This window comes from Equus przewalskii, chromosome 29 (assembly GCF_037783145.1).
Source record: "Equus przewalskii isolate Varuska chromosome 29, EquPr2, whole genome shotgun sequence".
Classification (NCBI taxonomy): Eukaryota; Metazoa; Chordata; class Mammalia; order Perissodactyla; family Equidae; genus Equus; species Equus przewalskii.
In genome coordinates, this window is record NC_091859.1 from 4617232 (window position 1) to 4629131 (window position 11900).

The 11900-nt window shown below is 44.3% G+C and overlaps 1 long non-coding RNA gene across 1 annotated transcript; it reads right to left on the minus strand.

Annotated features, from left to right (window-relative positions):
- Positions 1-1853: 1853 nt before the first annotated feature.
- On the minus strand, positions 1854-3089 carry LOC139080298 (uncharacterized). The gene is made up of 2 exons (XR_011534693.1): positions 2838-3089; positions 1854-2413 (listed from the first exon to the last, which is right to left on the minus strand). It is a non-coding gene; the product is annotated as an uncharacterized lncRNA (long non-coding RNA).
- Positions 3090-11900: the final 8811 nt, after the last annotated feature.

Consider the following 11900-nt stretch of genomic DNA (forward strand, 5'->3'; position numbering starts at 1 on the left):
AGGGTCCAGCTGCTGGCTATAATACCCTGTGGGTCAACTGTGGTCCTGTGTTTTTTTTGGTTTTTTGGTGTGGAAAATTGGCCCTGAGCTAACATCTGTTGCCAATCCTCCTTTTTTGTTTTTTCTCCCCAAAGCCCCAGTATGTAGCTGAATATCCTAGTGGTAAGTCATTCTACTTCTGCTGTGTGGGATGCCGCCATGACATGGCTTGATGAGTGATGTGTATGTCCACACCTAGGATCTGAACCAGTGAACCTCAGGTCACCAAAGCGGAGCCCATGGACTTAACCACTCTGCCAAACGGCCGGCCCCCTCTACCTCCTTACCTCCTTTTTTTTTTTTTGAGGAAGATTAGCCCTGGGCTAACATCCATGCCCATCTTCCTCTACTTTATATGTGGGACGCCTGCCACAGCATGGCGTGCCAAGCGATGCCACCTCCGCACCCGAGATCTGAACTGGTGAACCCTGGGCCGCCGAAGTGGAACGTGCACACTTAACCACTGCGCCCCCGGGCCGTCCCTCTACCTCCACTTTTAACCTGAGCTAACCTGTCAGCAATGTATTGAGCATCTCTTCTATGCATCAGGATTATAACAATCACTGGGGAGAATCATGGGAGAATTGGTCTGTCTCCAAGGGGTACATGTTGCCCAGAGCTCGGCAGTTAGTAGCTATTTAGTCTGTTGCTGATGTACAATACACTGGGTTTCTGATTCAGGACCTCACTATATTCAAAATAATATTTTTTTAAAATTAGCAGCTTAGAGATTCAGGATTTCTTTGGCTGATCAGAGTCCTGACTCTGGGAATAGAGAAAGGATATTGCACAGGGACCCTAACTGTTAGAGCTCAAATGAGTATCACCGTCATCAGAAATTTTCTAGGGAAACTAAACTCTTTGGGAGAGGGGAAAGGAATTGTCTTGATTCTCTTCCGCTGATTTAGTTTAAACCCCATATCGTCTCAGGAAGTTTTGTCCTTAAGAACACACGTTTCAGAATCAGACGGCTCTGGCTCAAACTCTGGGTCCCCACACTAGCTCTAACTCGGGCAGGTTGTCTTCCTCTCTGAGGATCAGTCTCCGCCTAAAAACGGGCTGTGAGAACTGAATGCATCTTCTCCGTGAAAGACTGGCGCAGTGCCTGGCACAGACTGAGCTCCATACGTGGCAGCTGACAAAAAAAAAAGGAATCCACATCATATTTTCCCAATCAACCAATTTGAAAAATGTAGATGCCAAAGTCAGGGTAGCCTACAAAAGATAAGGCCAACAGCACTCACCACAAAAACACTGGCGACAAAGCCGACTTCGCTGTCAGGAAGGCCTGTGTAGGACCATCCGAAGGCGCTCAGTGCCTGTTGAGGCGCTGCTTTCCCGGGAACATCACCCATATCACATTCCCCTCAGACCGGAAAGGGAGAACTCGTTTGAGATACCAATGGATGGAGCTTGAAAACTCACACTTGAACAGAGCAGTAGAGTGGGAATTTGCCAAGATAATCAGCAATAACTGGCATCAAAGAAAAAGGCTTTTGAATTCAAACCCAGCTAATTGGCAGACAGAGAGGTCCAGACGGAGGGAGCCGGCTACCACGTGGAGCTGGATTCTGAGTTGCCATTAACTTAGAGTCATTAGACAACTGAAACCAAGTGGCTTGAACCAGGTATGTCTCCTACATCCAGAGCTCTGGATCACATCACTTCTTCCCCAGATAAACCCAGTGGGAGACTTTCAAGTGGAGTTTGACAATCCTGAAACAAAATATTAATGGCAATTGTTCTATATCTTATCCCAGTTGGCAGTCTTACCGTGGACTTGGCATGGAGAGAATCACCAAAACTCGCCCAAATTAAGTTTCATTATTAGGGATGTATAATTGATTTCTGAATGAAACTGAGAAACCCACAAATAACATAATGAAGGTTAAAAAAAAACAAACCCCATTCTGGGCCCTATTGATTTGAGTCAGACAGAACAAAAATGCACAGCAAATCTCAGTATGTTACAAGCCATAGAAATAGAATGGGGGAGGAGCATAAGCAACAAAACAAGCCCGACAGAAGACTGCCAAGTTCTCACAGAACCTACGGAGGACGGGAGGAGAAAACAGAGACGCTGACAGGAAAAGATTCGGGAAGGGAACTGTGGGAAAAGGCGAAAGAGCCTTGAGGAGGAGCCAAGATCCCGTGGGTGGGAGAGATGGAATGATAGCCTCCGCGGCCGAGGCTCCAAGGAAGTCGCTGGGCTCCGTGGACCAGACGGAAGGACCGGCTCGGCTCCGGCCGGGGCAGGGAGGGGACGGGCCTGCTGCGGCCTCAGCGCTGGGCTCAGGACTCGTCGGGAACAACAGACATAATCATAGGGACGGTGGCACGCCTCCCGAGAGACTTCTTTTCATTCTGAGGTCATCTGTGGAGAGAGGAACTCCGTCTGCTTCCCTCGCAGCTCCCCTGCCCCGAGGGAAGGGCGGGGACGGGTTCACGGCCCCACTGCCAGGACCAGGCGCCCCCGGGAGGGGTGGCGTGTGCTGACCAGCTTGGGCCCTCGGCAGCTGGGGGCACCCGACAGGTGGTGGCCGCGCTCCCCTGGCTCGAGTCCCCCAAAGCGGGGCTGAGAACATCACCTTCTTCCAAACCACCTCCGCGCCCGTTCCCCACCCTTGCTTTCATTTCCCCTTTCCACGTGGGGGAAAGAGGACAACGCCAACGGCCGGCTTGACATTTCCCCTGGGACGTGGAACGCACATCGCCAACTGAGCACACCACAGATGCGCTCGGGATCCTCCCTCCGCCCGAACATCCTGCTCCACCTGAAGTCTCCCCATTTCACTTACGGCAGTGTCATCCTTCCTTCTCTTTTGCTATCGCCCCACATCCAATGCGTCTGCAAACACCGTGGTCGCCGTCAGAATATTCCCAGGCTCTCACCGCTTCTCACCGCCAGGCCGTCTCAGCTGGATTAGTGCGAGAGCCTCCTAGCCGGTCCCCGTGCTTCTGCCCTTGTCCTCCTACCGGAACACACGGGCCAGCCGGCTGTTAGACTCTGGGAAAGGTCAGAGCACCCTCTGCTCAGACCCCTCAGTGACGTCCAGGCTCAGTTGGAGTCAAAGTTTCTACAGTCGCCTCAAGGCCGGCCCACTCGGCCCCAGTGCTTCTCTCACCTCACCTACTTCTGCTTTCCCCTTCTTCCCATGCTCCACACACTGGCCTTCTTTCACTCCCTCAGATACGCTACAGTCGCCAGATTTAGGAAATAAAAAAGAGGACACTAATTTTGAGCATAAATACACCCCAAATTTTGCATATCACATACAATCACGTACCCCATAGCAATGGGGACATGTTCTGAAAAGTGCATCATTAGGCGATTTCATTGTGGTGCGAACAACACAGAGTGCGCTTACACAACCCTAGACGGTATGGCGTTCCACACACCTAGGCTGAATGGTACTGATGCTATGGGGCCACCAGCGTATACGCAGTTCATCCTTACGTGGTGCGTGACTGTATTTAAAAATTATGTGTTGTTTATCTAAAATTAGTATTTCCTGTATTTTCTCTGGCGAGCCCAGGTGTACCCCCACCTCAAGCCCTTTGTACTATTTGTCCTACTGCCTGGAATACCCTTCCTCTAGGATTTGTGTGACTTGCTCCCTCACCTACTTCCGTCTTTTGCTCAAATGTCTCCTTGGGGTAGCTGGCCCCAGTCACATGAGAAATTATCCTCTGGTTCTTCCTATCCACTTTCTCCCATTTACTTTTCTCTAAAACATAATTTCTTTATGTATTACTGGTCTCCTCCAACGAGAATGTAAATTCCATGAGGGTGGCATTTCTTTTTGTTGTCATTCTACTTTATTCACTACTACATACCTAGCTCCTAGAATATTAGACACTTAGTAGACCATTGATGAATGTTTGTTGAATGAACAACATTCTTAAAGCTGTTGATAATAAATGGCCAACAACTTTTGCACCCTTGTTCACTGCAGCATTATTCGCAATAGCCAAGATTTGGAAACAATGTAAGTGCCCATCAACAGATGAATGGATAAAGAAGATGTGGTCTACACAATGGAATACTACTCAGCCATAAAAAAGGATGAAATCTTGCCATTTGTGACAATGTAGATGGACCTTCAGGGTATTACACTAAGTGAAACAAGTCAGATGGAGAAAGCCAAATACTGTATGATTTCACTCATAAGTAGAAGATAAAAACAGCAACAATGACAACAAACAAATAGATACAGAGATTATATTGGTGGTTACCAGAGGGGCAGAGGGGAGGGCAAAAGAGGTAAGAGGGCATGTGTGTAGAGTGATGGATGATAATTAGTTTTTGGTTGGTGAACATGGTGTAATCTACACAGAAATTGAAATATAATGAGGTACACATGAAATTTATATAATGTTATAAACCAGTTACCTCAATAAACAAATAAATAATAAAAAATTTAAAAATTAAAATGAAATACAATGGCTAACAACTAATTGCCACTGATTCAAGGGTTTTTTATACTCTCCCCTCCACCTATCTTGAAATTCCTGAAAGAAGCCCATCCTGCTCCCAACAGCAAGCACGGAATAAACCACCTTTCTTGACTCCCTACAACAGAGACTGTCTCGTCTGATGTTGATTTTAAATGTGAAAACTCCAAACTTCCCGAAATGTACATAATGCATTAGCTTACTTTGCTTAGCGCTTCACAGCCTACAAAAATACTTCCACCACACTAACCCCCTTCAAAGGCCTTAAATGCAGTAGGTCCAGATTCACGAGGACCAGTTTCACAATGGAAAAACTGGGTTTCCATCATAATAATTACATTTGCAAAGACAGTAATACCCAACCCAATAATTCAGCACCATCCCTGCCATACTCACCCTGTGGGAAATTTCCTCTTTAGAATCCGGCTGAAACTGTCAATATTGTGACAAATAACTTGTGAAAATACATTAGCAGTGGATAACACTTTGATTTTGTATGTGTCTATGTGTATACGTAAGTATGTGTGGTTTGAAGAGACCAGTAGCCAGCATCACCTATCCTGAATAATACGAGCCTAATTAATTCTTGAACATGTGACAGTTTTATAATTCTCAGTCTTTTCGTTGTTTATGCTAGAGCATGAGAAAACTATACATTGCAATGTGCTTCAGGATCAGCCAATGTTCAGCCCCTCTAATTTTCAACTGGAGGGAAAAAAGCCATTTAGAAACTTAACTCATTCACTAGTTGCAAGCCAGCCTCCTTGAATCCTTCTGGAAAAAGCCAGTGAACACAGGCGTGCCTTAGACTGTTAAGGCAGTCGTGGTTCTCAGCCCCAGCTACACACCGGAATCACCTGGGGAGGGTTAACAATTACGAGCCTCCATCCTCTCCCAGAGTATCTAACATAATTGATCCGGAGTGTAGCCTGGACCCTGGGACTTTGAAAAGCTCCCCAGGTAAGGCTAATAAACAGCTGAGGCTGAGAACTATTAAAATTTCCGAAAAAGGCACAGTGAAATAAGCCCTTTTCAGTTTTCAGTGAGAAGCCACGTTTCCAGCTTTTAAAAACTCCTCTCCAGATTATAGTGAAGTAGATGAGTTTGAAGAGAAAAAAAGCTCGAAGATTTTATCTAAAATCAATGTGTACTCTTTGAGGAAAAGAAGTTCTCCAGGCTTTAATATAAACAAAGGCAGTTTCGGCTCAGCGGGCCTGGGAAACTCCCCGGCGTGCCGCAGCCCTGCACCGACTCTCACGTGCCACAACCGCGGCAGCCGAAACAATGACCCGCAATGTGCTCTTTATTCACACCAAACACGCCAGTGGACTTCAAAAGAAAATCAACATTTACAGTTTAATTACTGTTTATCCCCTGTATTCAAATCAGCTTTCTTTGGCTGCCCCCTTCTAAATGCTCAGAGGGGAATTTAATCATCTGAACTAATTCTGCCAAAGAATAGAAAGTTATCATTATGACAGCACACTAGAAGAAATCATTAAACAAATGCAAAAGAAACCGTATGACGCATAACCGCGTTGAGTGTTTTTAAAAATCTCTGTAAGATAAAACAGTTCATTTTTTAAGGCAATCATTGAGGGGTTAAAAAGCCTGATTTCTATTTCTTAACTGAGTTTCAACTTGTTATGTCTATACCAGCAGCATGAAATGCATCAATGAAAAATATTAGTGCTTAAAGTCAGTGTGGCACCCTCTACACCAGTGCTTTCCAATAGAAATATAACGCAAGCCACTGACCTAATTTACATTTCCTAGTAGATTATTAAAAAGCAAACAGGAACAGGTGAAATTAATTTTAATAATTTATTTAGATTTAACCCAATATAGCCAAAATAGCATTTCAATGAAATCAATATTAAAAAATCGTCAATAAGATATTCCACACTTTTTTGTACTAAGTCCTCCCACTTTGTTGGTATTTTATATTCACAGCACGACTCAGTGCAGCCCAGCCACGGTTCACGTGCTTGACCGCCACAGGTGGGGAGCGGCTACCATACAGGAGGACAGAGACCCACATCAACACACAGCCCGAAAATTAAAGTGAGTATTTTCCCTTCTGGTCTTCACTTTTTGGCAAAGCATCTTTCGCTGTGCAAAACAGAAAACTGGCCTTCATGATAAATGACACACACTGAGCACTTCCTACCCTTTAAACTCTTTTTGTGGCTTTGCTGGAAATGGAAATTATAGTTTGGCCCTTTTCTGCACTATCATAATTCATGTTAGCTTCTCATCAGCCAAAAAGAAGGATCTGATTCAGCCTGGCTCTCAGTCAGCCCTGAAAATTAATAGCAGTTTTCTCCACCTTGTGACCTACCTGCGTAGACACAGATGTTTTCCTTTGTTGGTAATATTTGTTGATTACACTCGAATGGGTCATTCTACCTTTATTAACTGCTGTATTGGAAAACTGCTTCACAAACACCTATGAAGTAGGAGCAAGAATTTTTTAAATACTAGGATTTGCAATTTTATCACAAGGTCCCAACAACAGGGTCAGGGTCTTAAACGGTGCATGGGACTACTATTGTAGACAATGTTTTTACAACACCAGAGACACTGAAGCTTATTCTTAACTTTCAATGACCTACTCAACAGGATTTGTTCAAGTTTAACCTAAATCAACTTCCCATAATATCTAGAAGAGATCCAGGCAATCTTTATCTAGGTCTCTCTCCACACACTCTTTGAAGTTACCTTATTTCTTAATCACCCCTCAGCCATTGGTAAACACTCTGCCTTCTCCAAATCAAACAAAAAGTCTCCATGTTCTCCAACTAGAGGATGATGTCAGAAGAAAAAAGTGAAGGAAACGTTTATATTTATGCCCCAAGTCAATACATCACGACCTTCGCCTCAGCCTTCAAGAAAAGCAAATCAGATAACTAAAAATGGCATAGAATCTGTCACAGGAATGGATTTCAAGAACGCAGCTATCAGTTTTGTCGTTTGCTAAGATCACTGGAGTGCAGTCACTGGGCACTGTGCAGACATGGTTTGCCTTCTTTGCTGTGGCTTCGGTGTTCTGTGCGTGAAGCTTTGCATTTTAAAGCCTCCCTGCACGTAGCAGAGGCCTTGTAAGAGGGACAGAGCATTCTGAAGGCTGAAGGACATAGCTTTTCCTCTTTGCTGAAGAATGTAATCTCACCACTGGAAAGGACTTATACTTTGATCTACGCAAGGCACGTAAAAACAGAATAAGAATCTGCCACGCGTGTCTATCATACTCCAAATCTGAGCTCCCTCTACGGCCTGACCTCACACAACCGATCATTGTCTCACTACTTGTTGTCACATAACCTTCCCTCCATCAGGATGGCTTCTTTACTGCCCACCCCCTAGGCCTTGCCACCCCGCCACATACTTATTCCTGCCTGCAGGCCTTTACCGGTTGTTTTCCACACACCTCAAATACTCTCAATCCACAGATGAGCCCACAGGAAACATGGGTGAAGGTAGTGCGTTTCATGCCTTATCGCTGCTGGGTTTAGGTTTGCTAGGCTGCTTTATCCCCAGTCATAGTAGCCACTTCCTTGGTCAACAGTGTAATCTAATTAGCCAGGATTCCCACGGGAATGCTTAACTGACTTGGAAGAAACAGGTTTTTTTCAGCTATGCTTTATAAGGAAATTAACTATTTATTCAAGGAAAAACAGCCAGCGCTGATGGCCTAGTGGTTAAAGTTTGGCACACTCTGCTTTGGCGGCCTAGGTTCCTGGTCCCAGAACCACACACTCAGCTGTCAGTTGCCATGCTGTGGTGGCGGCTCACGTAGGCCAACCAGGAGGACTTACAACTAGATATACAACCATGCGCTGGGGCTCTGAGGAGGGGAGAAAATACAAAGAGGAAGACTGGCAACAGATGTCAGCTCAGGACGACTCTTTCCCTGCAAAACAAAACCAAAAAAATAAAAATCAGAAGTTTCCATAGCAGCTTGCTATTAAAAGTTCACCAATAGGCCTTTTGAAAGTTTGGAGAGTATTTCACTTCCCTACCTGGGCTATCTCCCACTCCCAGCTTGCATCTGCTACAATGAATTGAATTTCTTTTCAAATCCTAGCCCCACTGACTGCTTCCCACTCAGCTTTGGTACAGGACTATGAAGTACCTGAAAACTCGCTTGGTGACAGAAATTAATTCTTAAATCACATATAAAAAAACCACTAAAGTCACATAAAGGGAACTTCTAAATATCTGCCCTGACCATGTCTCATTTATATTCATTTCTCCTTTACATGCTTTATAATTATTATCAATATTGTTAAGTCTTTCCGTGACATTTAGCACTTAATACTATTCCGTATTATTATTCCCTTGGTTTGTGTGTTTTCACTCTGTCTTCCCAGGTACAGTATAAACTCCTTCAAAGCAGGTTCTGGATGTTATGTTTCTTTTTATTCCCCATCTGTGCCTTAACAGCACTCATTTGTTGGTCCAAAGAAAATACTCGTCTGACTGTTTAATTGCCCGCGGTCCACGGTGGCTCACGTTGCAGATTCTCAATAAACTATGAAGCACAATCTCTCTCTCCACAGATTCAAGTGAATCATGCTTGAGCTGCACACCTTCTTCCAAGGTCCTGACTCACTAACTCAAATATCTCAGCAGAGAGCCACCCACACTCAGAGCGACCCGCCGCGGGCCCGGGTGACGCAGGCTGCCGGCTCTCTTACCCCTTGGGAGTGCTGCATGCCTCAAATTATTCAGATTTCAGCCTGACTTGAAATCACCAGACAACAAGCAAGCATCAAGGAAGAGGGGAGACACTTGAAGGTGCTACCAGTAATCCTCCGGGAGGGACCCAGGTTTAAGTGAGGAACGAGTTGTTAACAGGTCCACCTTATGGGAAGAAAGAGGCGGGGAATGCCAAAGCACCTATGACAGCTGAGTGCACACTGTGTGCGCTGCCACAGCATGACCTGTGTGCCCTCGGGGTGGGGAGGCAGCCCTCATACGGGAAGCTCTCCTTACTCACAGGGAACAGTGATGACGACAAGTGACAGCAAGGGTCTTAGCAACTCCTGAGCACTGAATTTGCACCAAGCAATTTGCTAAGTCACTTTTTTTACAGCAGCTCTGCAACTCAGGTATTGTAATACCTATTGTACAGGTGAGGTGGTTTAGATTAAATATCATGCCCACCTGCTTAGGAGCTGGCCTGGTATTTAATCCTAAATCTACCAGACTCCAAAGTCTGTGCCACATGTCTTCTTAGTCAGACTCAGCCAGAGGGGCGCTGAGAGTGTGCCTGGACTTACGCTTTTCCTTGGAAGGAAAGTCAGCCCGGTCTCACTCTCTTGAAAACTCTGCTTAATGACCTGGTCTCTCAAGAGTTTGTCTGAAATACAGTGAGAACATCATCGAACCCTAATACGACTATAGAGTTTATCATCCAAACCAGGTCTCTATCATCTGGGACAAATGTTAAACCCACTGGGCCACAGGAAAACAAGCATTAACTGGGCCTGTCCAGGGTGAACTAAGATCTGCCTACATATTAGCTTCTCCCACCGAATCCAGCTGTTTCTGATAGCAATGCCGCAAATTAAGTGGCCAGCTATTGGAAGTATTAAATAGCTAAAGTATTTTTAAAGATAGGTCAATTGAAAAATAATTTACATATAGTAAAAATGGACTTTATTTAGGTATATAGTTCTATGAATTTGACCAATAATTATGAGTTGCGTAATGACCACCTCAATCAAGCTGTAGAATATTTCACTGCAAAATTTATAGTTAACCCTCTCCCCAATCCCAGTGTGTCCCTATGGTTTTGCTTTCCCAAAGCATTACATTAAAGAATGAGGTAGTGTGGCTTTTGAGTCTGGCTTCTGTCGGCATAGTACACTGGATATTCGTCCACGTTGTTGCATGGATCACTGTCCATTCTTTTCTCTTGAGTGGTTTCCATAGGATGATGTACAACAACCTGTTCATCAGTGGGTAGACATTTGGGTTGTCTCCACTTTTGCAGTGATTATGAACAAAGCTGTTTAATAAACATTCACATATAAGTTTCTGTGTGGACATACGTCATCATTTCTCTTGTGTAAATATCTAGGAGAGGGAATGCTGGATTATATGGTAATTATACGTTAATTTATATGAAACTGCCAACCAGTTTTTCAAAGTGGTTGTCTTGTTTTGCATTCCTACCGGCAATGTGTGAGAGTCTCATTAACTCCACATTCTTGTGAGCACTTGGTATTTTCAGTTTTTTTGAAGCCATTCTAGTCAATATCTCATTGTGATTTTAATTTTTATTTCCCTCATGAGTAATGATGTTGAATATCTTTTCATGTGCCTATCTGTCATCTGTGTATCTTCATGGTGAAATCTTTATCCTATTTTTTTATTGGATAATTTTGTTCTCTTATCATTAAGTAGTGAGAGTTGTCACATATTCTGGATTTGCTAAAGTATTTTTTGAGGTTAAAAAAATGTATGATTGTGATCTACTTCACAACAGTGTGGATATACTTAACACTATTGAAACGGACACTTATCAAAATGGTGAAGATGGTAAATTTTATGCTATGTGTTTCATAACAACAATTTAAAAAATGTATGATTGTATGATGGCTGAATTTCACTCTTGAAATCAGATTGCAATGTGTACTTTTCCAAGAAATCATCCAAGAAGCCAACTGCTAATGTTGCCTCCTATACTAGAGACAAATGTCTCCAACTCTAGTAAGGGCAGAGATCCTATCCCAGGCCCAGTCAACATGAGTCATTCCTGGAGATCTGAGGGTGATGAGGTACTTGGGGAATTCTTGGTGAAAGTCATGGTGGGAAATCCTAGATTGTTGGTGCAAGGAACCATGGGATATCCAAGATTGTTGGTGCAGGGAACCATGGGATATCCAAGATTGCTGGTGCAAGGAACCATGGGATATCCAAGATTGCTGGTGCAAGGAACCATGGGATATCCAAGATTGTTGGTGCAAGGAACCATGGGATATCCAAGATTGCTGGTGCAAGGAACCATGGGATATCCAAGATTGCTGGTGCAAGGAACCATGGGATATCCAAGATTGTTGGTGTGAGCAGTATGTGATAGACAAGATTCTTGGTGTGAGGCACTGTGAGATATCCACATCCTCTGCTTTCGAGAAGTCCATTTCTAGCTGGGATGCCAAGACATAGAAAGAAAATTCATGATACCAAGTTGCACAAAACAAGTGCTTGATGAGTACTGCAGCCCATAGGAGTTCCAGAAGTCCAGATTGGCAGTAGAGCCCCACAAGATTCACTGAGACTCGACAAGTGGACATGTTTGGGAGGCGGTGAGGAGAGAAAAGTTTCCTGGGACTCAGGGATTTCTTCCTACGTGCCAGGCACCGTACCTGAGACAAGGGCTCCCTACCACGCAGGGT